Source organism: Petromyzon marinus, chromosome 29 (assembly GCF_048934315.1).
Source record: "Petromyzon marinus isolate PM22_M1 ecotype Great Lakes invasive population chromosome 29, UKy_Petmar_22M1.pri1.0, whole genome shotgun sequence".
NCBI lineage: Eukaryota > Metazoa > Chordata > Hyperoartia > Petromyzontiformes > Petromyzontidae > Petromyzon > Petromyzon marinus.
The window spans coordinates 2,568,193-2,591,051 of record NC_133695.1 but is presented as its reverse complement, the minus strand read 5'-3'; the positions used below and the strand labels follow the sequence as shown (position 1 = coordinate 2,591,051).

Below are 22,859 nucleotides of genomic sequence, written 5' to 3'. Positions count from 1 at the left end.
GTGGCTAGTGCACCCGACGCATCAGCTATCGTGCACCATGTCCTCTCAGCCCTGCAGATTAGTGGATGTTTGCGTTGTGTCTATGCGCCAGTGCGGCCTTGTGTGTTTGGCTTGATTAAGCGCAATAATAAACTCTACAAGGCATTGCAGTGGAGGGTTTGTATCGTCATTAATAACCTGGGAGAGACCGTCGAACTAGCCATAACGTGCAAGAAGGTCTGTGGGTTTTATTTTGTGGTATCAAACCAATGATCTCCTAAGTGCTGACTCAGATGTCTGACATATGTATTAACCTGCTGAACTAAACAGTTACCTTAGTGGTATTTTATAAAAAAAAAGGAAAACCCTTTACAGATATAATGTACTATATATACACACACATTAATAATTTCAAATTAAGAAAACTCATGTAAGTCTATTTTGTAACGTCCCATTCATTTTAAGGTGAGCAAAGTATTATGATTTTTCTTGTTAAAGTTGAGAATTTATCCGAGGGCAATTGCTCATATAGTCGTCCCAATTTCTTTGAAAAGTGCTGAAAAAAATAACCTGACGTGCACGCTGATTAGCCGACTGTGCCAGCCTGTGTCTTTCAGAGTGCCTGCCTCGGTATGTAGCTCACAATGGACTGAATCTGAATTTCATGGAAAACTATAAATAATTTAATCAAGCGCACTGGATGCTCCCCATATATACGCAGCCAAATCTCCAATAACAATCGCTTGGCATGTTTGGATAATTGGAGAGAGGGCCACGTGAATTCCCACGACCGTTGGCTACGTTGCTTTGCAGAACAATTTACCCAACGCGAGGCCCATTAATTGTCATCATCAGCCACGATCTATCCACTCCGGGGCGAATGTCTCCCGACGCAACAATGCTTACAGCTCCACCGCACGAGCCGAGTGCATTGTTCCATCGCTGCGGTAGATGTACTCGAGGGGGCCAGGGTGTGGGTGTTGCCCTCCTTTGTCTACCACTCCGTCATTAGTCTCGACCGTGGACCATCCTCTCTTCTAGCCATACCTTAAGAGTTTTGAAAAAGAGGCTGAAGAACGGTGGGGACAACACATCACGTTTTACCTTTGGCTCTCTCTCTCTCTTGGACCTCCTTAGGCTGTGCTAGATTTTTAGAGAGAGAGAGAAGGCGTTTTGCCTTTGACACAGCTGTAGTTATGAAAAAAAAATGTAATGCTATTTGACTGTGCAGAAGCAGCACAGGTGGTGGCGCAGGTGTCTGTTATTAATAACATCTGAGCTTTCAATTTTGTGTTGGAGCAAAAAAGAGATGTACTATGGAAAGATCTCCTCTTCTCCCCAGGCTGCCTTGTAACACAGCGAGTCAGCCCACCCCTCCAAAGCCCTCTATCCCTTCCTGCCCCTTAACCCCTGCCTCCTATGGCCATGGGACAAGTGTGCTGTGTGTATCGGCCTATCGTAGAACAGATAAGGCCACCAATGCTCGGATGATAAAAGGAGCTTCCCGCGTGCAGTATTTATAACAGAATTGGCAGGTGCACAGAGGATCCAATAGCCATTTTATCTATGAAGGCATGCTGTGTCATGTAGCGTATTCATGCGTGAAAAAAATAAGAACACTACCTTGCAGTCCTTTGTAAATCCACTGCTGTATGAAACCCCCCCCCCCCCTCCGTGCAGTGTAAATCACGGGGTTGTTTGACTATACTTCACCACGCTGGTCAGTGCAAATTGGTGTAAAGGTAGTGCAGGACTGGTTCCAGTATGACTCGCCAATGATGTAAGCTGTGGCCAGGGATCGAACACAGGTCGCTGGGTTCATAGGAGAGTACGATTACCAATGTGCCAACGCTCCCCTATGAAACAAAGCATTTGTAGTATATTGTGCATTGAAAGCAATGTTGATTTTAAAGTTGTTGTTTTTTATGACCTCTGAAGGGAAGTTGGTGCAACTCAATGACAAAAGGGCATCCAAAGGCAGGAACACACCCCCATCCCCCTCCTAACATTCCACGTCCAGCGAGGAGATGGAACGATGAAATCGGCTCGTGTGCAGAAGCTCGATGGGTTTGTTCCACTACGGGACGCATTGTTACATTCCCAGATCGTGAGAGATGGCGACAGCTTGGGGGGGCCTTCGTGCAGCGGTGGATTGGCCATGGCTGATGTTGACAACTAAATAGTCCGATGGCTAGTTACTACGCCAGTTACTACAGTATTTACTACGCTAGTTACTATGCTAGTTACTACGATAGTTACTACGGTATTTACTACGCTAGTTACTACGGTATTTACTACAGTATTTACCATGGTAGTTACTACGGTATTTACTACGGCATTTACTACGGTATTTACTACGCTAGTTACTACGGTATTTACCACGGTATTTACCATGGTAGTTACTACGGTAGTTACTACGGCATTTACTGCGGTATTTACTACGCTAGTTACTACGGCATTTACTATGGTATTTACTACGCAAGTTACTACGGTATTTACTATGCTAGTTACTACGGCATTTACTGCGGTATTTACTACGCTAGTTACTACAGTATTTACTACGGTATTTATTACGCTAGTTTCTACGCTAGTTACTACAGTATTTACTACAGTATTTACTACGCTAGTTACTACAGTATTTACTACGATATTTACTACGCTAGTTATTACGCTAGTTACTTCGGTATTTACTACGCTAGTTACTACGGTATTTACTACGGTATTTACTATGCTAGTTACTATGCTAGTTACTATGATAGTTACGATAGTTACTACGGTATTTACTACGCTAGTTACTATGCTAGTTACTACGATAGTTACTACGGCATTTACTATGGTATTTACTACGCTAGTTACTACGGTATTTATTACGCTAGTTACTACGGCATTTACTACAGTATTTACTATGCTAGTTACTACGGTATTTACTACGGTATTTACTACGCTAGTTACTACGGTATTTACTATGGTATTTACTACGCTAGTTACTACGGTATTTACTACGATAGTTACTACGCTAGTTACTACACTAGTTACTACGGTATTCGGTGACGTCTTTCCTCTCATTTATCCAGTTGGCTTTCTCCCATGTCACCATAGTGAGTGCAATTTTCAAAGATTTCCACTTTTACCGCTTCATTCATTTGTTGATGCCTTTGTAGTGTTGTAAAGACGAGTAGACTTCTTAGGAGGCACACTGTTTATTGTACTATTTCCTTATACAATCCTTAACACACAGTGGGATATACGGTCCCCTCACCCCATACCCTAGGGAGGTACAGCCTCCTAGCTTGGCGGGACTTGCATGTCTACCGCTAACCTCCTAGCTTGACGGGACTTGCACGTCTACCGCTAACCTCCTTGATACCTAAGGAGGTACAGCCTCCGGACTTGGCGGGACTTACACGTCTACCGCTATCCTAGCCTAGAGTCCTCCGGCTAGGACCTAGGGGAGGCTATCTGACCCACCGCTGGCCCGGTGGGTCCTGACCACTGGGTATGCCGAGCCTTAGCCCTCAAAAGGGCTGGAAGGCTGGTCCAGGGTCCTAGCTAGTCTTCAGCCCAGTCTTCATATAGGGAGAGAACTCCCCTAGCTCTGTTGGGTCACCCTTCTTATACTCGTTCGTGGCCAGGTAGAACCAATCACACATTCCCACGTGGAACAGTCTGATTGGTTCTTACCAAACCGTGGCTACGATCCACTTCACCTCGTCTGACCCCAACCGTTGTACCCAGAGGTAACGCTGCACTGCCCTGGTGGCAATGCAGGTTACCCAACAGTGCGTAGTTAACACCTCTACACCTTTATAGACGCATACAGCAAGCACGTAGAGAGGCACTGGATGGCTAAAACCTGAGAATTAGCACAATCGCTGTACGTTTCACTTCTGCTCAGAATGGATAATGAACATGAAGAAGAAGATGATGATGATTCCATGAATAATTTAGCAGTGGCCATAACAACTACTGAGGAGTTACATACCATTGGTTATAAGTCACAGCCTCTGCATTTGTCAGCTGTTCACGATTATGAATTTTGCATTTCGGAAGTTAATAATGCAACGCGTATCTCCTCTATCAAAGCACGCCTGTCGGCTCGCTTTCTTAAAGCCGCTCACGTCCCTGGAATGACATTCGCCCGCCAAGTCAAAGGTTCCCAGCATAATGCGGGAGTTTTGATGTTTGCCGAAACCAACGCTTGATTAAGTGATGAGGCCGTGGAGGGGTAGGGGAAGAAAACAACAAAACTCCCCACGTTCGTCTCTCGCTCCTTCATCAGCTGGCCGGGAGCAACGCCCCTCGTGTTCCCACGGGCTGCGAGTCACGAACACACACTCGTTTTATTTACACCGTCGCGTGAAATACAAATAGACAAATATATATTTATTTTTTCATCACCACTGGCCACGATAAATCTAAAGCGAATTCAACCCCGATGAAGCTTGGAGAGCTGAACGGAGTTCAAAATAACTCACAAAAAAAACACCTTGTGAAAGACCCAACAGGCACAAGATCCCTGGGCTTGATCTTCCACACAGCTCGTGGCCCACTCTAAACCGCATCCACTGCACAAGCCATGGTAGATGCGGAGACCTGATGCACAAATGGGAAATTAAAAACTCTCCAGTGTGCGACTGTGGTCCTCCAGAACGGACCGTACAACACAATGCCCCGATCCACAAATACGAAGGAGACATCACAGCGATACCACTCCACGTGCTCCTGACGCGGTCATCGGTGGCTCGACCACCTGGACGTGAAATCGTAGCTGATGCTCTGCATCTGCATCAGCCGTTCGAAAGAATAAATATACAGCTCGACGAAGGCCTACACGAGACGTCACCAAGTCTCACGATCCCGCGATCCTAACATCCTCACGCGAGACGATGATTTGGCCGCTCCCTCTCCCTCGGTAGACGTCCTCTCCGACGCGTCCCGTTCCTCGGCTGTCACTCGGGTCACTATTTTTTGACCTTCGCCCATCCCTCTCGAGACGTGTCCTGCCCCAGCGCACGTACTCTCCTTCACAGCTTGAATGCAGTCATTAACCCGCGTGTGCTCTCTTAAAGGGAAGATTTAATATATAGAACTCGATGCAAGAATGGGAAAAGAAATACAAAAAAAAACACTCCACAAACATGATTGTAAATATCATAGCAAGAAATGGAAGCAGATACGTATGTACAAAGACAAATACAAAGATCTCCCGTGTAGCCTGTAACAGACTTTTGGGCCAATTGCTGTTAGCAGCCTCCTATGAATGCTGGCACGGCGCGTGAGGGGGTGGGTGGCCAACACCAAACCCGGCCACCTTTGTTTCCCCCAGCGGAGATGCTTACACATCACGCCAGGTACTCAATTGAGGCTGAGTCGACCTAGGAATTGCCCAATGCTGGTTCAGATAATCCTCAATGGTGTCGACTGCGAGATGGAAATTGAACTCGAGTCACCGGGTTCGTAGCACAGTGCTGTTAACCGCTACACTACTGCTCCCCACTGCTATAATAACAACCGCCATTCGCCACGGAGTGGCGAGGATGTCACTACAACGCTTGTGCCAGGCTATGTGCACGTTGTGGCCACGTGAAGTGTCGAACGCCCGCTGGCAGGAGGTCACTGTGCTGATGAATCCCAGTAAACATGAAACCGGTTAATAATCGCCTCGTTTTCCTTCTGCTGCCAGAAGAAGAAAAGATGCAAAAATACCGGCTCATTGGAGCTGATGGCCATAGCATGTCTGTGCGCAGGAGGCTTGTAAGAATGGTGACGTCATCTTGACATGCACAGAATGCTGGGATTCCTGTTGTATGTCGCTGATGAGGGCACCTTTATTTTTCTATATGCTGGCACTGGTTTCTGCCCAACGCAAACATTTTTTTCTGACTGCTGCATTTCCTTTTGGGATAGACAAAAATGTGTGAACGTGGACGCGGTGTCACGTTAGGCACGTATCAGTGGTGAGTTATGAGTATCTTCGGACCACGTGGTGTCTGCTCCAATATTTGTTTATTACCCCGAGTAAGTTAGGACAATAAAGCGACATCGGGTTATTACTTTAAGATGCTTTCAGCTAATTATTAGTTAGCGTTTATTATCTGTGCGGGAGGAAACCAGAGCACCCGGAAAAAAATTCCCCTGCCCGTACGAGGGGGCAACGCTCTATCCCTGAAGTAGATGGAAAGCGATGGAGAGTTGTCCACTCGCTGTAACGCCTTCTCCTGGAAAGCCAGGGTATGCCACCTCGACGCGCATGGGAAAGGAGTTTCACATTCGTGTGTAATCCACCAAACCTCGCTGCTGCCTACCACAGCGCTGGATTAGAGGCGTTTCCCGGGCCTTTGTCATTTCCACTGCTGGATGCAGGCCTCCACACATCTCACGGGTACAATTGGGTTTTACCCCTTTCCCATTCCGCCGAATCTCGGAACCAGCAAGTGGCTCGGCGTTAATTTTGTATTTTAGAGAGGCGTGGGTAGCGCCGTTGTTTCTAAGGACATTGTACTCACCGCAGAGAACCGTAGCGACACAACCGCACTACGTGATGGCTGGCGCCAAATTGTGGCACACGCGCTCCCCGCAGGGCCTTGTGGGAGCCTCGGTACGTCGTCCGACCTGAAGACGCACCGATAACGTTATTTCTTTATTTTTTTGTACGCCATCAGTTTTATACCTATTCATATTTTTTTGGGATATTTCGGTAAAGCCGCGTAGACAGAAAAATACATGAAAGTTTTATACCTTTGCGATGATGTACATTTACGTTATCGGAACGGGAAAGGGTTAATTTAATTAAGCCACACCTGTCGTGGATAATAAACACGGAGAATGCAGCACCGTCCCCTTACCATTGACCTGTCTGGCTGTTGACGTCGAGCAAGTAGAGTGCTGTCTTACACAAGGACTGTCACAATGTACTGAGAGCAGAAACGTTTAATATTTACACACGCACATCACTATACGTTCTGTTTCACATACTTATGCTCGTATTTATACTTCACGAGAAGCTCGTATGGTGACGAGTGTGGTGTGCTACATGTGTGAGAACACGTGTGTGTGTGCGCGCATGTACGTGGTGGCGAGATGTTAACTCCCTCGCCTGGAATGCAGGAGGTTGTGGGTTTATGCAACAAACAAAGACAAAGATCCCCCCAAACCCCCCGCGTATAGCCTTAACAGACTGTTGGGGCAAGTGCTGTTAGCGAGTAGCACCCTATGAAGACCGGAACAGCACACGAGGGAGCGGGTGGCCAACACCACCCCCGGCCGCATTTGTCTCCCCCAGTGGCGATGTTTACGCACCGCACCATGTACTCATTTGAGGCTGAGTCGACCTAGGTGAGACCCAGGACCAGTTCAGATATTCGTCACCGATGTTGGCTGTGAGAACTCGGGCCGCCGGGGTTTATCGCTCAGCGTGCTAACCGCTACACCACCGTTTATACGCACACAGACACGGACACAAAACAAAGATAAATATCCCCCATATAGCCTTAACAGACTGTAGGGGCAAGTGCTGTTAGCGAGCACCTTTGAAGGCCGGAACGGTACACGAGGGGGTGAGTAGCCAGCACCACGCCCGACCGCCTTTGTCTCCCAAGTGGCAATGTTTACACACCGCACCAGGTACTCATTTGAGGCTGAGTCGACCTAGGGGAGGCCCGGGACCGGTTCAGATAATTGTCACTGGTGTTGGCCGTAAGCGGGAATCGAACCCAGGTCGCCAGGTTTATAGCGCAGCGCGCTAACCGCTACACTATCGCTCCCCACACACATGAACACACACACAGACACACACGCACATGTGACGTGCGCCTCAAGGCACGTGAGTCTACCCTCGTCTCGGAGCGCCGGGTGTACGTGTGATGATCTCCCAAGCGAAATGCTGAGGGTGGGTGGCGTTTGTGCACAGACTGCCCTACATGACATCATAACAACAGTCTGGACCACTGGACGGGTTCCGCAGTATTGGAAGGATGCCCTGGTGGTCCCCCTCTTTAAGAAGGGTGACCGCACAGACTGTAACAACTACAGGGGCATCTCACTCCTCAGTGTGCCGGGAAAGGTCCTGGCAAGGATTATTCAACATCGCCTTGCCCGGCACGCTGAGGAGAGGCTCCAATGCGGTTTCAGGAAAGGGCGGTCCTGCACAGATGCCATTTTTTTTGTCCGTCTGCTACAGCAGAGGTGTAGGGTATTCCAACAAGACCTACATCTCTGCTTTATTGACCTGGTCAAAGACTATGATACCATCAGTAGGCCTGGGCTCTGGGTTGTTCTTCATTCTTTTGGAGTCCCTGACCCTCTGCTCACGATCATTAAGGACCTTCATGATGGTGAGCGGGCCCGGGTGAAACTACGTGGCCGGGAGTCGGAGCCATTCCCTGTTCACCTTGGAGTGCGACAGGGATGTCCTCTGGCTCCCACATCTATTTCGACCATGTAGTTCGTGAAGCCTTTAATAATTGTACCGGAGGAATTTCCATCTGCTACAGATACAATGGGAGGCTGATCGATGCCCGTGTGCGGTAAAGGGATGGCTCCCTACTGCTCAACCACGTTATGTATGCTGATGATCTGGTAATTGCTGCTCATTCAGAGGAGGAGTTGGAGGCGCTGATGCTAAACCTGGAGCTTGCCTCTAGGAGGTGGGGCCTTACCATCAGCCCCACCAAAACTAAGCATCTGCCTGGGTATTTTGTACCATCGGACACTCCACCCCCACAACCCCCAATTGGTGATAGAACAGTTGTGGAGAGAGTGGAGAGTTTTCCATACTTGGGCAGTGTGCTAATGACTGGCTCCGATTTGACAGTAGAGATCTCACTCCGAATCAGTTAAACGGCATTATCTTTTCATCAGTTGCGTAACGCTGTGTGGAAGCTAGCTGGTCTGTCGCTCCGCACGAAGCTTCAGGTCTTCTCGGCCACAGCCATTCCCTCCCTTCTCTACCCATACGAAACGTGGACCCTCCTAATGGAACATCTTCGCCGGTTAGAAACATTTAGGCTGGCTTGCCTACGATCCATCCTGGGTTTAACCAGGCTGGATTGTGTGAGGAGCTCACAAATCCTTGAAAGTTCTGGACAAAGTCCCATCGGTGAAATATTGGGGCAGGCAAGGCTGCGTTGGCTGGGTCATATAGCCTGCATGCCCAGCCACCGCATGCCTAAACAGCTTTTGTTCGGCCGTATCGAGGAGGCTAAACGGGCGGGCATGGGCTAGAGAAGAGATGGAGTGATGTGGCACATAAGGATGTGGAGCTGAGTGGACTTGCCAATGACTGGTACCAGTGGTGTCAAGATCGGCGTCTGTGGAGGAGGCTCGTGAAAGACGCTATTGGGAAGATGGAGGCAGTCGCCCTCCAACAACATCGAAGGATGGAGGAGCGAAGCTCACAACAACGAGCGGAGCGCCGGGTGGCTAAAGCACAGCAAGTTGGCACAATAGGGGGCACAGGTGGTGCATCAGCCAGTCATCTCAGTCAGTCGACCCGTGGCACCTGGGTCTGCCCCGTGACCTCCTGCCAGCGGGCGTTCGACACTTCACGTAGCCTCAACGTGCACCTAGCCTGGCACAAGCGCCGTGGTGACGTCACCGCCACTTAGTGGCAAATGGCGGTTGTGGTTGTTGCATTTACTATTGCCATATAGCTGACGTGCATTTTAGCACCTTTCACGTTGAGTTCATCCTGCACAATGCACCTCTCCTTGTACGGACGTCGCCGTGACATTTCAAATTTCATAATCAAAAGCCAGCCAATTATCTGCGGTGCTTTCAGCGAGCGAATGCGTATACAGTGATGTGTTTAGCAGTGCATTCCCGCGCGCACAAGACACGCTGGCACGGAACACACGAAAGCACACACACACAGCTCGGGTTACAAAATAACATAATCTTTTGCATTTTTAAAACAAAATTGGCTTCAGATGCCACAAAACAGCAACGGAGGACCCACCCCCCCCCCCCTAAAAAAACAAAACAAAAAAAAACCAAGGTCGCCCTTTGAAGTGGCCATGAAAGCAGCACCTGACAGCGGTGGTGCATCAACGTGCGTGCCCTTATTTTAGACACCCTCCCCTTGGCATCGGAGGATTACAATGGATATTCCCAAAGCTGCCCTCCCCCCTTCTTCCACGTGCCCACCCCTATCTGTCTGCTCTGCCCGCATTGCCTGAATCTCTCCTCCCCGTGTCTCTCTGTCTCTCTGCTCGAGCCAAGCCCGGGCGGGCCAAGGTGAAGTCAATGATCCACCATCCTTTCTTGCACACATTGCCTCTTTAGAAAGGCGGACGTACAGCGGGGATTTGAGTGCTTTGAAGCAGCGAGGCGACGTTAAAGCCTTGAGGTCCCCCCCCCACCCCCCTTTTTGAGCGGCTTACGTAAACAGAGCGCTCGTTGGAAGCCCGTTCACAAATGACACTGCGCTGTGCATTAATAACAGAGCTCAGCCATCATGCGTGCGCTGCGAGACACGGGAGAGGGATGCCCAGCTATTCTCGGCCTCCTGGGTGTTGTTGTCTCCTTGCAAGTGTAATGGGCAAGAGGCTGGAATAAACCATGTGCACTGCTTATGCAGTGTGGTTTTTTTTTAAATCATCATCATCGTCGTGGCCGTCATCAACGATCAGTGCACTGCTGGAGACACGTAGGCACACACAATAGAGGCAGACAGGGAGATACAAAAGACAAAAATCCCCCGTGTAGCCTTAACAGACTGTTCGGGCAAGTGCTGTTAGCGAGCACCTATAAAGGCCGGCGCTGCACACGAGGGGGTGGGTGGCCAGCACCATACCCGGCCGCCTTTGTCTTCCCAGTGGCGATGTTTACACATTGTTCCAGGTACTCATTTGAGGCTAATTCGACCCAGGGGAGGCCCAGGACCAGTTCAGATAATTGTCACTGATTTTGACCGTGAGCGGGAATCGAACTATGGGCAGCGCGCTAACCGCTGCACGTCCGCTCCCCTCGCACACACACACGCACGCAGCAGGAGATACACACCTTAATTTATCCACTGCTGGATAAAAGGCCTTCTCACGCCATGAACTCTCACGGTCCTGTGATGGAACAAATCCGCCCCAGCACTTACCTGCACACGAGCAAATGTCATGGCTGCATCTCCACGGTGAACGTCCTCGGGTGCATTTCCACCTCCAGCTGCTGCTTTAGTTAACTAAGAAACAGAAAAACACACCCATGTAAATGCCACTGTAATACTGTAAACGTACACGTGCGTTTATATGTATATGGGAGGTAGTGGTCAAAAACATGTTGTTGTTTTTTTCAAATATGTCAGAAACACTGCATTTGTTGTTTTATTCATTTTACAATTGATAACATCATGGCAACCATTTTATCTTTGTTGCAATGACTCAATTCCCAGTGAGAGAGAAAGAAATCTGGCTGCGCTTCAAATCCATCTCGACGGTATCTATCAAAGATTCATCGCCCCGCAAGTCGAGTATCACGTAGGTTTTTTGGATCAGACAATGGCCACTCGAAGGCACGTCTGTTGTTAATTTTTTTTGTGGCGAGGATAGTAGAGCTCTTCCCACAGACGGTCATGAATTGTAGCCTGCGCTGTGCGGGGCAATTGCGAGCGGGAGCATTGTGATGCCAAGAGGAAAGTACAGCACTTAAAGCATTCCTTGCATTTTCCCAGATGGATTGCCTTGAGTTTGGGTTTAGCATTTTACTCATAAATGACAGTGGGTTTTACACTTTTTCTGTGCACGAGTGCCTCTCAATTATATGAGCAGTGGTCAATACATTTTGAAACTCACCGTCACTTTGATTGATGTGCTATAAAAAAGGTCCGTTGCCCGAAATGTCGCGTATTATATATACGTATCCTTTTAAGGCCGCAGTGTTATTGACGAATGTGTTGAGTTTTTAAAATTAATTTCAAGGTCTTCTCAGGTCTCTTTCTTTAGAGTTTCACGTTTAAGCTAATAATACTGCACCGTATATGTATGATTTTTTTTGGACATTTGTTTAACCAGGATAGCCTCAGTGAGTCTTAAGATTATTTTTCCCTGGAAAGTCATGCATTTGGGATGTTTGCCAAATCCCATTGATCAGAGTTTGCCTGCATATGGTTAAAAAAAACGGAGTAACTTGAGAAAACGTACCACGTATATGAGGGGATAATCCTCAAATCTCCACACAGATGTATTCAATCCACTTGCTATACTGACATTTCCCGGCCACCAACGCTATAACAGGGCTTAAGAGTTTCGCAGGGTTTTCACGATCCATCAACCCTGTCCCCGAAAGTGCCAAATGAGAGACGTGCACCACCGTGCCTGTTGTCAATGTTAGAAAGTCACAAAAATTGCAGTGAAGTACTCGAAAATTATTTCTTTCGCAAAAGCCACGTCGCGACAATAGTTGCCTACTGCCAGACGAATTCCCGCTGCAAGTTATACTGCAGGCGAGGCGCGTGTAGCACGGTGGAGGCCCGTTGGTGCCTGTGGTCGGCCAATGTGAGAGTCCGCACAGCTTACCTAATACCATGGAAGGGGGCGGGGGGGTTACTGTTTGGAAACAAGCTGGTGAATCCCATCAGGCTGTGGGTGGCGGGGGTGCGGTGAGTAAATAATAACAATCCTTACATGATTGGTGGGCGGTGGCATTCATTACCCCAAGGCGTGCCTGGGTCATTGGCTAAGCTGCTACTGCCCGTATACAGGGCGAGCTGTAGAAGCCAGAGGGAGGGAGAGAAAAGGCAGGGACGCTGCGGTTGTGTATTGCTGCTTACGGATGCTGGTTCTGGTGGTGGCGCTGATGATGATTGATGGTGATGGATGATGATGATGATGGTGGCGAGCCTGTGAGTTATATATGGAAAAAAAAGAAGTCCACCACGAACCCTAACAGCACTGTAAAGAGCCCTTTTAGAGAACGCTATAAATATTAAGTGATGGTACAATATTGAAATATGAAGTAAGAACAATTAATGTGTAGATTGTTTTTCTTTCCCTCTCAATAACCGCGTGTAATATTGTATTGTCCAGATAGACGGTTGGTTCGCATTACTTTATAAGCAACATCGCCCTCAGCATCGTAAGTATTTAATATTGCGAGTTACTTGTTAAGAGTTGGCTATGATACTGGGACATGATGGCCTGCTGTTTTGGCACATTACTGTGGGAAGTATTGCATAGCTTCAGTGTAATAGGCATCTCTTAAATTTGTAATATCTTCTCACTTACAGGTCATTCTGCCCTTTCAACACAGTAAAGCACCGCAGCATTTAGCCATTCTGCTCTACAGACCTGCAGTGCATTAATAGACGCGTACTGTGGTGTAGGTTGCAGCTGTCACTGCAAGACAGAGGTACGTGTTCAGTCCAGGGCTTAATTCCTCACTGAATTTTTTTTGTTCATTAACTGAAATATTTTCGTGGTCCCTGACCCAGACAGACCTGTCTGAAGCTAAGCCCTCGATCTGTCCCATCGTCTACCACCTCGAGCCTCTAAACGATCCGCAAAGTTTCCAGCTTGAGGACATCGTTCAAGACCGCAATGGTAACTCAACGTAACGGCTATCACAAGTAACATCACTGGAGTGCAAAGATAGTGTTCGAACATAACTGCTCGGTTGAACTTCATAACGTTAAGTAAACATTAAGTGAACCTTGAAGTGGAGCGGTGGCGCAATTGTTAGCGTACCTCCACGATGAACACAGCGACCAGAGTTCATTTCCCGACCACGGTCAACATCGTTGGCAGTTACATCTGGACCGGCCTTGGGCCTTATCATCCCTCCCGTCCTCCACTTCATTGTACTGCAATGACCGTTGCGGGTAAATTGTGCTCAAATCAACCCCTGTGACTGAGATGGCATTGGGCGTCCTTCGTCCTGCTGTGGAGTAGCGAATGAGGCCGCACATTCGGTGAACTGGCTACCAATCAGGGTTATGCTGGAGCAAAGGAGGAGGCGTCATGGGGCTCTAAACTTGTTCTCGCAACAGTCTCGTGACGATTCAGCAATCGTGAGGCCGTTGAGTCACGCTCACGCCGAGTCCCACCGTGGTGGTGTGAGCACGCTGCACGAAGACACAAGGCGTGGAACTTTCCCGTCATCTAAGCCAAAACGCCACTTTAAAGCCACCACAGGAATGGCCCGTAGAAAACCATTCCAGACGGCCCGCCCGCTTTATCAAGCATTCAAAAGAGCTCCCAAGAGCTTAAACACCTGCCACACCATGAGACAACTGTCCTGATGATCTTCATGTATCTTGCATGAAGTTCATTTTTTTTGCAATGCAAGGGAAGTTTGTGACGGAAAAAAATATGAGTTCAGGATTTTCAAAGCATCTGCCTGGGTATTTTGTACCATCGTACACGATGTCACGGTCAGCGCACTGGACATTGACTCAATTCCATCAATTCCATCTTCTGGCGTGGCAGTTGAAAATCCCCCCCACCTCCACTGCCTCGGTCCACCCAGCGTGTCCATGCCATAGTTAGTCAATTTGTAGGTCACGTGTCTTGCGATTGAGATAAGATACTCTCGCTTCTTTCGAAACACCGATGAATTTAACGCTTTAAAAAAAACGAATGATTTGTATTTTACCAGGTAAGACTCACCGAGCTACAGTGAGGGAAAAAAGTATTTGATCCCCTGCTGATTTCGTACGTTTGCCCACTGACAAAGAAATGATCAGTCTATAATTGTAATGGTAGGTTTACTTGAACAGTGAGAGACAGAATAACAACAACAAAATCCAGAAAAACGCATGTCAAAAATGTTATAAATTGATTTGCATTTTAATGAGGGAAATAAGTATTTGACCCCTCTGCAAAACATGACTTAGTACTTGGTGGCAAAACCCTTGTTGGCAATCACAGAGGTCAGACGTTTCTTGCAGTTGGCCACCAGGTTTGCACACATCTCAGGAGGGATTTTGTCCCACTCCTCTTTGCAGATCTTCTCCAAGTCATTAAGGTTTCGAGGCTGACGTTTGCAGACTCGAACCTTCAGCTCCCTCCACAGATTTTCTATGGGATTAAGGTCTGGAGACTGGCTAGGCCACTCCAGGACCTGAATGTGCTTCTTCTTGAGCCACTCCTTTGTTGCCTTGGCCGTGTGTTTTGGGTCATTGTCATGCTGGAATACCCATCCACGACCCATTTTCAATGCCCTGGCTGAGGGAAGGAGGCTCTCATCCAAGATTTGACGGTACATGGCCCCGTCCACCGTCCCTTTGATGCGGTGAAGTTGTCCTGTCCCCTTAGCAGAAAAACACCCCCAAAGCATAATCTTTCCACCTCCATGTTGGACGGTGAGGATGGTGTTCTTGGGGTCATAGGCAGCATTCCCCCCCCCCCCTCCAAACACGGTGAGTTGAGTTGATGCCAAAGAGCTCCATTTTGGTCTTATCTAACCACAACACTTTCACCCAGTTGTCCTCTGAATCATTCAGATGTTCATTGGCAAACTTCAGACGGGCATGTATATGTGCTTTCTTGAGTAGGGAGACCTTGCGGGCGCTGCAGGATTTCAGTCCTTCACGGCGTAGTGTTACCAATTGTTTTCTTGGTGACTATGGTCCCAGCTGCCTTGAGATCATTGACAAGATCCTCCCGTGTAGTTCTGGGCTGATTCCTCACCGTTCTCATGATCATTGCAACTCCACGACGTGAGATCTTGCATGGAACCCCAGGCCGAGGGAGATTGGCAGTTCTTTTGTGTTTCTTCCATTTGCGAATAAACGCACCAACTGTTGTCACCTTCTCACCAAGCTGCTTGGCAATGGTCTTGTAGCCCATTCCAGCCTTGTGTAGGTCTACAATTTTGTCCCTGACATCCTTGGAGAGCTCTTTGGTCTTGGCCATGGTGGAGAGTTTGGAATCTGATTGATTGCTTCTGTGGACAGGTGTCTTTTATACAGGTAACAAGCTGAGATTAGGAGCACTTCCTTTAAGAGTGTGCTCCTAATCTCAGCTCGTTACCTGTATAAAAGACACCTGGGAGCCAGAAATCTTTCTGATTGAGAGGGGGTCAAATATTTATTTCCCTCATTAAAATGCAAATAAATTCATAAAATTTTTGACATGCGTTTTTCTGGATTGTTTTGTTGTTATTCTGTCTCTCACTGTTCAAATAAACCTACCATTAAAATTATACTGATCATTTATTTGTCAGTGGGCAAACGTACAAAATCAGCAGGGGATCAAATACTTTTTTCCCTCACTGTACGTGGCTTTTTTTCAGATGCAACCTGGCCATAAATAATAGCTCAACGATGTGGCTTATCATCATGCGAAAATTTCGAGCAGCCAAATACTAAAAAAATTTGAAAATCCGATGAGAAATCCATGCGGCCACAGGGAGAGAGACACCGCAAATTACAAATATACAGCAGGCGTCAGGCTCGGGACCGAACCCACGACCTCCTGTATACCAGGCCAGGCAGATGACATATTGCAACCTGGCCAGAGCTGGCTAGCTTACCTAACGCTGCCTCCATTGTAGGCTCTTCCGTCAGCAGTGGCTTGAGTAAGCCATTGCAGGGCTGCAACGTTACAATTTTAAAGGGCTGTTAGTCTAAAGTCACTTTATTTCGGCGGTAATGCCCATGGAGACAAGAAGCCCTTTTGCAATGGTGACTTGGCCAAAACGGGATTTGTAAATAGAATAAAATAAAAACCACGAAACTCTTTTTTTTTACGTGGAACGAGATATCATTGGGTTGAGCTTTAATTGGCCGGACACGGCAACAGATTTGAAAAGAAATAAGATGGAAGTTTTCAGTAATAAGAACCGCGGGGAGGATTTCTTAAGGGACCAGCCAAAAACAGAATGATTTAATTATCATCCCTCCTATGGCTTTCGCTGGGAAATGTTTTTGTATAATGGGATTCTCTGTGCTGTACTGTATGCTGTTGTTGGTCATGGTGCATCACTGCCTATAATTGTATTGCATGCTAATGACTCCCAAGGACTGGACAGAAGGGGAAGCGGTGCGGCGGTGATGCTCTCCTTAATATGTTCGAGAGAAGTGGGTGGGTGGGTTGTTTATTTATTTATTTGCTTGTTTATTAAGGAAAAGGGGGGGGGCGGGTTTGTTTGCCTGCTGCTGGCTTAAATTACTCGCTGATGAAGGGCAGCAGGGTGCCCCGCAAATGTGCACCCTTGGTGCTTCCTCTATTTTATTGCGCTCACACTCATTATGCGCACATCCAGAAATGCTTTACACATTTTTCGTGAAATCTCCTTTCAAGAGATCCGTGCGGACGGCCGAACCTTTCGCCCGGTGCGAGATTTATAACGGCATCGTGGAATATATTCACGTAGGAGCCACACAAAGAATGTCAAAGCTTTTCATATGAAGTTAGAATGTTTGCATTGGAACCATTACCCGCTTGGATGATGAATAGTATATCTTAAAGGGTTTCATATGCAACTACATTAAGAAGTACATTTGTCTCTACAAATAATCGTTTTTTTTCCAGACGGGGATAATTAAGCGGAGGAGCAAAGAGAAATAAACGAATCGACTCGTTCAATATTAGGTGGCTCAAACAAATGTTTGTATTGTAAATACAGCCACCTCAGAGAATGAAATGCATGTCTTTGTTATTGAAAGTGTCCTCAAAACCTTTATAAACATACACAACAAAGAGAAAGAACCCCCGTATAGCGTTACCAGAGTGTTGAGCCAAGTTCTGTTAGCGAGCACCACCTATGAAGGCCCGAACGGCACACGAACGAGTGAGTGGCCAGCACCAGCTACTCATCTGAGGCTGAGTCGACCTAGGGGAGGTCCAGGACTGGTCTAGATAATCGTCACTGATGTTGGGGGTTGTTTAGCGGGAATCGAACTCGGGTAGCCGGGTTCCTAGCGAAGTGCGCTAACCACTACACAGCCGCTCCCAACATGCACACACGCACACACGCAGGCACACACGCCATACACAAAAAAAAAAACCCCTGAAGATTTGCGCATATATTGTGTTCACGTTACAACGTTCGCTTTTGCGCAAATAAGCCCTACATTGAAAAGTTCCGTTTTTATCACGATGCTATTGATGTGCATGTGAAAGTGATAAACAAAACAACAAAATTATGATACAAATGTAGTTGACCACAAGCCTTTATCACAGCGACGAGTGTTGATGATTGCATTTAGATGTTTTTTACCCAACTAATTAAGTGTCCGTCTGTAGTGTGCATCATTTAAAAAAACATTAGCAAGATGAGGAATTAAAACTTAGAAAAATTGGTTATCATGAATAATGTAATTTATATGTGAATTTATATGATAATTAGATGTAATTAAGACTGGGATGTCTACGGTATCGTTTTAGCAGAGTCAATGTAGTTTGGTTGCCGTTAGCATTGGAGATTTATGTTTAATTATTTTTAAGGATGAATGAATAGAGCGGACACAAACATAACAGTATTTTTGGCTACCTTCATGACTTTGAAAACAATTAATATGAAGCTGGAATTTTCAACTCTAATTTAGTTGAGTCTTACTGCTACAGCGCAATATCATTTGTTTTTACCCAAACACATAAACACATTACATTCTTGTAAATTATTTAAAATGATACGTATACGTTTTTGCAATTAATCTATAGCATAAACGAGGCCCGTGTTTGCACGAATAAAAAAAGATACATTTCAACAAAGTTTATTCAAATTGCGTTGTTGGATACGTACGGTGCGAAAGAATTTCAGCATACATACAAACACGAGACGGATAATTCCATTGGGAACTCTCACAGAGCAGCGAGACCCAACATCACAGGGGTGCCTCCCTTCACGTCACCTCTGGCCCACACAGTAGAGTACAGCACTTTCCAATCCGCTCTGCATACGAGATCAACGCTTGTCACGCCATTATCAAATTCACAGAGCTGGACCTTCGCCAGATGAATTGCATTTAGCCGAAGTGAACGTGATGGGTTGTGTGTGTTTGTGTGCAAGTCAATGGTGACCGTGCTGAACCTCGGCCATCAATAACCACCCTGCGCTTGAGAACCCGGTTTAAATCGCGTAGCGGGGCTGACACCTGAATTCGAACCGCTGATCTCAGCGGTGGCACGCATTTTTATTTTTTGAGTCGAAATTTTGTTTTTCATTTTTAAGCGGGCCAGCATCAACTCCCAAAGTGAGCGTGCACTCCCATCGCGTGCCCACTTGCTCGCCGCGGGAGAGCGTTCCCCCCACCCCCCTCTCCCCCAAAAGCCTCTGCCCCGCACAGATGCCCCCCCGGAGTTTCGTTCCCGTTCGCATCGATCCCTCTCGGTGAACTCTGGCTCCACGGAAGCGTGTCCGAGTGCCGCCCATTGTGCCCGCCTCTTCGGCCCCCGCGTCCCATTCAGGCGCGCCGCTTTTCACGGCAGGTAATCAGAACTGGAGGAGAGAGGCGGAGACGGGCGGTCTGCAAACAGCCGATTGCAATGAGTCACTGTTCGGAAGCTCCCCCCCACACCGCACCGCACCGCACCAGCGCAACCCCTCTCTCCTCCACACAGCAACTTCATGCTTCCTTTAAATTCAGCCTCGGTCTCTTCGCATCTTGAGAAAAAATTTAATGAGCTCGCCAGTGCTGTAAACAATGCCTTTCTGTTACTCGTTGCTCACAGCTCATTAAACTTGTGCTTAGCTGTTTGCAGTTTCTCTTTGCTTTGCTTTGAGCACCTTTTGAAGTGGTTAGTGCCATAAAAGCATTGAGTCTCCGCTAATGAACATATTTGCCAGCAATGCTGATATATCCTCATGTGAGCTCCCACCCAGGTGCTGCGTCTTTGAAATCCTGCCCGGCGCCCTTGCGAATTGTTGCGAAGTCTAAGATTTGTATTTGTTAGGACAGCTTGATACGAGTTTGTTCGATGGGGCATTGCACCCCCCAATGCGTGTATCCGTACCTTGTACAGAGAGGGTTCAAAATGTTTTGATACTGGGATAAATTGTACTGAGGGTCGCACGGTTCATTGCATTTTTGTCACCTTTTCAATTAGTGAAAAGGTTTGGCTTTGCAAAAAAAAATGCACTAATAGTGGTTCAGTATTCGCTCTCGTTTAGATAGTATATTTTTTACAGCCATTTTATTTTTTCCTATGACACTTCATTTTTAATTGGACTTGCAAAAACATGTGCACATTTAGAATTTTTTGTTACATTATAACATATTTAAACACATTTTATATTTATGTTTTATACATATAAAGAGCCCACCACAGTATGCTTATTCGTGACAAAAATAAAAAAACCCACACACAACCATGTCCGTCCACAACATGTTTTCCCGGACAACATTTAATACGCTTGAACATGTTGGTTGTTTGCGGATCGCTTCAATATGTCATGAGGCGGGGGGGGGGGTGGAAAATCCTCCCCCCCAACAAAAACAAAATGCCAACACTCTTCCACATTCTGCAGTCTTTGAGCGGGGCTGTGTTTAACCCTTCGAGACGCCAAGCATCCAAACGCACGACCTCTCGTGCGGTGCCCTTCTGTGACCTCATTATACCCTGCCAGCATGCGGAATGTGCCGTCTTTGTGATGGGCCCGCGCTCGCGAGCTTTCTGGCTTTCTCTCTCTGTCTGTCTCCCGCGCGCAAACAACTTTGGCATTTCGTGTTGGATCAGCACCAACTGCCCTGAGACCGCTCGCCCGAGGCTGTGCAGGTCACCGGTGCTCGCACAGTAAAGGGGGGTGGCTCTCGAATGTCCTTGGGTGGTGCACGTGATGGTTTTGCGTGCAACGGCCGAGCGTAAGCCTCGTGATGAGTTGGCTTCTCGGGTATTTTTTATACACGCAATGAGGCTAACCGAGTTCTGTCTTAGCCAACTCTTGAGCTGTTCCCAAGATGCGGTAGCACATCATCAGTGGCGAATGTTTATTTACTTCACGCAGAGGGAAAAAGGCAGTCTTAGGTGTCCGCGTGAGTCTTTGGTTGTCCATGGGAGTCTGTAGAGTCTGTGTTGCTTTCACGTGGGTCTGTTGGGACTGCGTGTCAGTCTGGCTGCCTTGCTGGCCATTTCATTGGTTAACATGCTGAAGTACTCCTGGAGCTTGGTGCCATGATTACCTTCATCATCATCATCATTGTTGTAATCAATCATCAGCGTCATCATCATCATCATTAACATTTCACTGACTGATACACGGAGAGGACTTTTTGGTTACGTGAACAAAATAATTGTGGCCTTTATATTGAAAACCTTACTGCTTATGTCAGTCTAATCCCCCACCCTCCCACCCACAATGTTTCCTAACAATATGAAAGCCCAGTATATAACCTCGTTGTTTAAATGGACTGTAATGTCATCCCTGCTTATTTCCATGCATTTTTAATAACGCGAGAGCGCAATATTGTTTATTGCTTCATCATATAGAGAACATCTCCGATAAGTTGCACATATCTACGGTAATGGCTTCATGGTTATTTAAATAAAATACTCTTTACAGCCTAATGACACTATGCAAAATTATCTCAAAACATCATTCCGTTACTTAATATTTTGAATGTTATTGCTTTTCTCTTTAAAATATTAAACTTGCCGCATCAGATGCTTGCGATATAATAAGCTGCCGTGCTGGAAATGTCAGGGCGTTTGACCTGTATGTACTGTATGTACTGTATGTTGAATTTCTTTCCCACCGTACGTGGCCTACCGTGCTAATCGGAGGTGCTGGGGAAGGACAACAGACAATGTGGAAGAGTAGGCCAAGTACCCTGGAGAGTTCGCCCGAGCGGAGGTCATTCCCGCCAGCTGTGATGCGAGCGAGCATTTGTAGATATGCAGATTGGCTTGTTTTTTGTTAGATCTTTTTTCGTATGGCTGATGTCGATGAGGAACAGCAACTGAAACACGATCATGTGAGCTGTATTTTGAATACATGTGCAAGTAAGTCATTCAGGTTTATTTTTTTATGTTCGTATACATTGTTTGGTGTTTATACATATATAAACCCGTTAAGAGGACTTTGATCTGACGAAGAAATCTTAAATGGGTTCCTCGTCTGAAAAGCTTCGTCGTGACAACAGATCAAATCAGCGAGACATTCACATTCTGTTGATTATCTTTTTTAGGGGATTTGTCTTCGCGAAGTGATTACGCTTATTCATAATTCATTGCTGCAGCGTGAAACACGGAATAGGCGATGGGTGTTCCTTTTTTGTTGTTGTTCCATTATTCAAATGCGCGCAGCTCCGCTGAGCCATACAACTTGCCAAAAGTTAATTTAGGTTGGAAATTGCAGATTGTGAAAATTCAAATTACTTTAGTGAAAACATATAGTAAAAAAAAATGGGGGGGGGGGAGGGGTGTTGGCTGTCGATAATATGAAGAGATAACGGTGACCGTGAACGTGGTGGTGGTGGTGATGGTGGTGTCTGTATGTACGCGTGTTGGATTCCTTTCGCACCGTTACGCAGCCAACCATGCTTCTGCGCTTGTGGTAACGTGGAGCGGCGATTCACTGCGCCGTGCTCATCCAAATCGGTAGACGCAAACCAGTCCGGTGTAAACAAAATATTTTAGTTGGCAGTTATACAATGCCACTGATTACAGCTGCATTTAATTAACTTCAGATGCAATTTGCTTTCATGCAATGCATACGAGCTCAAGAGAAATGTTCGAATTAGCTTCAGCCTTAGCATTTCCAAGGTTAAACCAAGAAGTTTAATTGCGGTCACCCAAATGTAAAATCCGTTCTATAACAATCTACCAAAACAAATATTTTCACAATTTTATCAAAATGAAAGGCTCGCGATAGAAAAAGAAACTCCTTAATTAAATATCTTTCAATTTTCCGTTTCTAGATCACAAAAGGTAGGTGTTAAAAATAAAACTCCTACGTTTTAGGGGGGCCCCCCTCGTGAATCCCACTGCAGAGACCCTCAGTTTGCTTGA

The 22,859-nt window shown here is 46.8% G+C and overlaps 1 protein-coding gene and 1 long non-coding RNA gene across 3 annotated transcripts in view; one reads left to right on the top strand and one right to left on the bottom strand.

The window, feature by feature from the left end:
- LOC116947351 (uncharacterized) overlaps positions 1-11,153 on the bottom strand; it is an 81,850-nt gene extending 70,697 nt beyond the window's left edge. The window contains exon 1 of the long non-coding RNA XR_004403669.2: positions 11,069-11,153. This is a non-coding gene — a long non-coding RNA (uncharacterized LOC116947351). The remainder of the gene's footprint in view (positions 1-11,068) is intronic.
- Positions 1-22,859, top strand: part of LOC116947350 (neuronal PAS domain-containing protein 3-like) — a 217,061-nt gene that overhangs the window by 29,741 nt on the left and 164,461 nt on the right. The window lies entirely within an intron of this gene.